The sequence below is a fragment of the Myripristis murdjan genome, chromosome 11 (assembly GCF_902150065.1).
Source record: "Myripristis murdjan chromosome 11, fMyrMur1.1, whole genome shotgun sequence".
Classification (NCBI taxonomy): Eukaryota; Metazoa; Chordata; class Actinopteri; order Holocentriformes; family Holocentridae; genus Myripristis; species Myripristis murdjan.
This window is the reverse complement of record NC_043990.1, coordinates 30,261,325-30,267,987: the sequence shown is the minus strand read 5'-3', so window position 1 is coordinate 30,267,987 and position 6,663 is coordinate 30,261,325.

Below are 6,663 nucleotides of genomic sequence, written 5' to 3'. Positions count from 1 at the left end.
GATTCAAGTTTAATGTTTAACATGTTTTAAAATAAAAAATAGTTTGTTTAATAAAGTCTGTTTATTGTTGACTGTGTGCACCATTTTCTTGTGACCTGGGTATTTTGGCACTGGGCTTCTTTAGCTCCACCAACTTTTTCCCCAACTGTGTAAACGTAGCGCTTTCCCCCTCCTACTTCTGAAACTTTACAATGGCAGAATCCATGAAGTGAGTGAGCACAACAACCGAGGCAAATGGAAGAGACCACATCTGAGTTAGAAAGGGAACATTAAAAGAAACGTTACAAAACACTCCATTATCGGTTTAGCTCAGGCATTAGCCTGCAGGCACAGAGCCTGACAAAGGCTTGGGGAGAATTTTCATGTGGCAGGCAGAGCAGCAACAGGTTTGTATGTAAAATCTTATCTATGGCGCCGTCCAAAGTACAGTTAATATACAAATGCACATTATGAAAAACACAACACCACCTGGTTTGTGTAAAGAGCATTTTTTTGGGGTGTGCTCGCACTAAACCTCAATAATCCTCTGATGAGATCGGAGGACTAATCATTTTTTCTTGTTTGTTTTGCTGAGTCACGATTCAGTAGTTTAAATGTGCTGCAGATGAGTTATATAGCCTTATTACTTTTTTATTTTTTCACCACCTCACTGCTACAACAACATAATGTCCCCTGTTGGGATCAATGAAGTTCTTTCTATCTATCTATCTGTCTGCCGTGAACACTACAATGTGGTACAATGTGGACCTCCAGAAAGGGGTCCATTTTAACTGGAAAACCCTAATGGATTTTGAAACTTACTACTACTTTAATAGTTAAACTGGACAGAAATCACATAATCTGAAAATGACTGTGAACTTGACAAAATTGCATTTCCCAGTCTGTCCCACAGTATGAAGCTGGACACAGCTGTCAAAACAAAATAACTGTGATGACTGCTGGGTCTTCGTAAATAGCAGAAAAAAAAAAAACTTTCTGTGAAATGAATAACCTACAAAATCAGATGTCTGTTTTCTAAATGAGATTTCCAAAAGTATTTTACTTTACAAAGGAACAGTGTGTGGGACTTAGAGTGATATTATATTCATACGTATTATTTTTATTAGTGTATACTTGTGGAAATAGGAATCTTTGTGTTTTGTTTTGCTTAAAATAAGCTCTTTTCATCTAAATAAGAAGCGGGTCCATTTCTTTAGAGGTTGCCATATTGTGATGTCCTGTTTGTGTAGTAGCCCAGAAGGGACAAACCAGACAGTAGCTCTAAAGAGGTCCTTTCATGTTTGTGCAAATGTTCTGGTAGACAAGACTGGAAGACAAGTAACCACACATTTTTATATAGGCTATGCGGATAGCAAAGAGGACTGCTGCTCTACGTGTATGGTGTTTTTTTATGTTTGTCAGGGTTTCATAAAGTGCTTAGTATGGTGCCAAGATATCATATGGATTCGTTCATATGGTTGTGATGTAGGTGTTTGTTAGGGACTTGCTAGGTGATTGCCAAGGTGTTGGGGATGGTCACTAGGGCATTGCTAGGTATTTGCTATGGTGTTTCTGATTACTGCAAGGGTGCTGCTAGGTGGTTGCCATAGTGTTCTGGGTGGTTGCTATATAGGTGGTTGCTGGGGTGTTGCTAGGCAGGTGCTATGGTGTTGTGGGTGGTTGCTAAGGTGTTGCTAGGCGGTTGCTGTGGTGTTCCTGATGGTTGCTAAGGTATTGCTAGGTGGTTGCAATGGTATTTGGGGTGGCTGCTATGGGGTTGCCGGAGTGTTTGAAGTGTGTGCGAGGAACTTGCTATGGTGTTTGGGCTGAGTGCTGGGATGTATTGGCAGCAGTGAGACAGAAAAGGAGAGATACAGAGAGATACAGAGCTGCAACGACCTGGATAATGTTCACATATATGTCAAATAGATACACTGCCTATAAAAAGTATTCACCCCCACCCCTCTTGAATTTTTTTTTTCCCTTTTATTGCATTTATAAATGAAATCATGGTCAATATAATTTGGCTTTTTTACAAAAAACATCTCTAATGTCAAAGTGAAAACAGATTTTTGCAAAGTAATGTCAGTTAATTAAAAATATATAATGTAAAATAAATGATTGCATAAATATTCACCCCCTTTAAAGTGGCTGACCTAATTCAATTGAGGTCCAGCTAATTAATGCTAGTAGTCTCACAATTAGTGAAATGGAGATCACCTGAGTGCAGTCAATGTGTCTCAAGTGATTGTAGTATAAAGACACCTGTGTCTGGAAGGTCCAGTCATCAGCTAGCTAATGTAAGTAATGAAATGCTATCACAATGCAGAACAAGTAACAATAATATTTGCTATGTTACATATGGACATACAACATGACTCGTATAATTATAGCTATTTAAGGGAACCTTATCAGTCAATATCACGGACATCAGGCTCAATGCGTTCATAGATGACAACATGGAAGTTGTATGCCACAGGGAGGGGTGAGTGGAGGGGTTTTCAGTTGGTTGCAGTCTGCAACCTCAGCGCAAGGTGCTACTAGATCCAACGCGATTCTATTAGATCTTACACACTGTTCCTTTAAGGCCTTTATTTTTATAGCCTACAGCCTCACTCAAGTGAAGAGTTTTAATGACTTGCTGGTACAGCCTGATAATAAGGAATTACAGTAGTCTAACCTAGAGGTAACAAAGATGTGGATTCATTTTCCTGCGTCACTCTGAGACAGGATATGCCGAAGTTTTGAGATATTACACAAGTGAAAAAAGGCGGTTTTAGAGACCTGTTTAATAGTAGTTTAATAGTAGAAAATTGGTGGCCATCCAGGCCTTTATATTCTTAAGGCAGGCTTGAAGTTTACTTAGCTGATGAGTTTCATTCGGCTTTACGGATAAGTACAGCTGAGTATCGTCCGCATAACAGTGGAAATTTATGGAGTGTTTCCGCATAATATTACCTAAAGGAAGCATATAAGAGATGAATAGAATAGGACCAAGCACAGAACCCTGTGGAACACCATATTTTACCTTTCCGCAGGAAGAGGATTCATTATTAACATGAACAAACTGATGTTGATCTAATAAATAGGACTTAAACCAGCTTAATACAGTTCCTTTGATGCCAATTAATTTCTCTAATTTCTGTAATAGGATGTGATGGTCAATACTATCAAATGCTGCACTGAGATCCAAAAATACAAGTACAGAGAGAAATCCATTATCTGATGCAGGTAGGAGGTCATTAGTTACTCTAACCAGAGGTGTCTTGGTGATATGGTGTGCTCTAAATCCTGACTGAAAGTTTTCAAATAGTTAATTGCCAATTGTCCAATAATGAGATGAACGCCGTGTTAAGAGAGTTTTCCATGTCAGTATAGATGTTAAAATCTCCAACTATAATCACTTTATCAGTGCTAAGGACTAAATCTAATAAGAACTCTGGGAGTTCTGACAGAAATTCAGAATACGCTGAATTAGGAGGGCGGTATATTATAACAAATAAGTTTGGTTGAACTGCCTTCCAAGCTGGATTAAAAAGAGTAAGAATTAGGCTTTCAAATGAATTATACTTAAATTTAGGTTTTGGTTTTATAGATAATTTTGAGTTAAAAATAGCTGCAACTCCACCACCTCCACCATCCCGAGGGATGTAAGTGTTGATATGACTAGGAGGGGTTGACTCATTAGCCTAATGCCCACGTAATCATTTTCACTAAGCCAGGTTTCAGTGAAGGAAAATATGTCAATATTCTGATTGGATATCAAATCATTTACTAATAGTGCTTTAGGTTGAAGAGTTGAAGCTGTTATAGCTGCAAAGGGTGGGCCGACATAAATCCTATGGTTTAAGAATGTGATGTCACTCACGTTCATATGCGTGTGAGGGCAGACGAGCGAATACTTGTGGCAATATAGTGTATACAACAAGCGTAATATATGGCAGATTAGGATAGTTTAAGATGCAAAAAAAAAAAAAAAACGCTAACAACACTAACAACAACAGTAGCAACGAACACTGCTCTAGGACCAGAAATCAAACACTGAGCTGATAGCCGTTATCTAATAGAAGAGACTGTAGGCCTGCAAGCTGCACAATGCCACATCTATGGTATTTATTCAAATTCCAAATTTTGCTGTTGTACAATACAAATCAGTTTTAGAAGTTTTAGACTGAACCATGAAAACAGTTTGTTGCTGTGGGATTTTTTCTGGCAGTAAGAGTTTATATCACAATAGGCTAATCAGTGTAGTTACAGCCACAGTGTAACTGTTTTTTTGGCTCCTCCTAGAGGTTGATCATCCTGAAACCTGAACTTGAAACACAAGTCATGGGGACTGTCCCTGTAGAGTTTCAAGATAAGTCATCCCTCCTCCTTCAACCAGTGCTAACTCCACATACAGGGGCTCCCCTTGTTTGGTCAGTAATTAGTAGTGTTTGTCCAATGCCCTGGAGGTAAACTGTGTTGTGTCCACGGGGATGACTCTGGGAACCAGGGTAACCCCTCGTCCCTCCATACAGGTTTAGTGCAGCATTGAGGCCTGGAGTATTGGAGATTATCACCCTAGGGTGCACAGGAGGGTGAATATAGGGTGAACATAACTCTCTTCCCCTATTATAGCATTCACAGATGCAAAAGTATCCTACTGTTCCATAGTCAGTGCAGTTGAATTGAAAATCCCTCTTATGGTGATCCAGTGTTATCACTTCCTTTGGCAGTCCTAGGATGGGCATTCCAGTGTGCCTATCCTTTATAATTCTAGACATAGGGGTGACGGTCTTCTGTTTCCATGACTTACTGCAATAGTTTTAACTGCTTCAGCCCCCACTTCTTGAGGATTGACTGCCAAAGCCTTGTTGGCCAAGAGCTCCCAGGCTTCGCCTCTTCTTTCGCAGGTACCAGCTCCGGTGCCTTGTCTTCCAGTACCCAAATGTTGGCTCCCATGGAGTACACTCCCTTAAAGGGGATCATAACGATTCTCACGGTCACTTTTACCCTCGCTGTTTGTTCTGGCCATCTGGCCAAAGACTTCAATCAATCAATCAATTTTTGACAATAACTATAAATCACTAGAGGAATTCATCTCAATATGAAAACTAGCATTACTTCTGCTTGACCAGCAGCTAAGGTAACCTAGGCTCTGTCAGGGGCACTGAGTGGAGAATTGACTTTTTAATGGTCAGACATGGGGAGAGCATGCAAAATCCAAACAGAAAGGCCTAACCTGGCCAGGAATCAAACCCAGGACCTGCTTGCTGTCAGGCAACAGTGCTAACCACTAAGCAAGTGATACTTGGAGCACACCTGTGTCTTTATTTATTTTATTCTTTCTTCAAAGATTATTTTGTTGGCATTTCTGCTTTATCTAGTGACAGCAGAGACAGAAGGGGAGGAAAGGCAGGGGAGAGAGAGGGCATGACATGCAGAAAAGGGCCTGGAATTTGAACCCAGGCTGCTGCAGTAAGGACTCAGCCTAATGCTAGTAATTCATGCTCTGCCAGGTGAAAAAATGTCAATATAGGTATTTGTAAATATTAATTATGATGTGCTGGCATGGATAATATGATGCATCACAGTTTTTCAGCCAGAACATTGTGGATTCAATTCCCAGTTCTTTGTCTGAAGTTTCCACCAGGAACTGCCTCCTACAACAACTGACAAACTCAAAGTGGGGGGCCCACCCAAGCACACTGCGCACAACAGCACTAGCCTTGTGCTTTTCCACCGCTGAATACCATGCCACGCAAGCACCTGCCAGGGACTGCAGATGCAAAATAGCCTGATGGCTAAATCTGGTACATTTTATGCAATGCATGTGATTAATGTACATTGTCCCTTCTAAATAAACAAACAAACAAATAAATAAATAAATAAACTAGATCCTATCCTCAACGAGACCTGCAGGATAGTGACTGGTTGCATCAAATCCACACCTGTAGACTGTCTCTATGCCCTATCTGGCATAGAGACAGTTATCACAAACGCTGAGCACACAAAGCAGGCCACCAAAACCCAGCATCTACTCCATGAACACCCTGCTGTCTGGAAACGACTTGGCTCTCGGAGCAGTTTCATGGACACAAGTGAAGCTCTGCAGACCACTCCAGCTGATGCCAAGACTACAGAGTGGCAGATGAAATGGAACAGCCTTGATAGCCTTGACAGCCAGACAACCCAGTGGAGGGAGAGAGGTATCACCCCGGACGAATGCCTCGCCACTGGCCATGACAACCTTGGGCTGTCTGGAAAACACTGAATTGACTACAGTTCGGTAAGGGATGGTGCAAGGCATCCATGAAGAAATGGGACAAAACAACCTCCAATGCATGTGTGTGTGGGGACCCCCAAACCATGGAACACCTCATGAACTGTACTCAAGCGCCACAATGTACCGGAGATGACCTGGCCAAACCAACTGCTGCTGTGCTCACCTGCGCCAACCACTGGAAGGATGAGAAATAGAAGATGGAAGGATATGAGAAAGAAAAGAAAGAAGTCTGAAGTTTGCATGTTCTCCACAATTTCTGGATAAAAGGTAGAGTAAACAAATGAATTGACAGTAAATATTTCACTTTAATGCCATTGAAGCACAATGTCCATGCATTTCACTACAGTAAGACAATCCTCCTAAACACCTGAAACACCTGAAAACATACCTATTCAAACTTGTTATTATTATGTTTA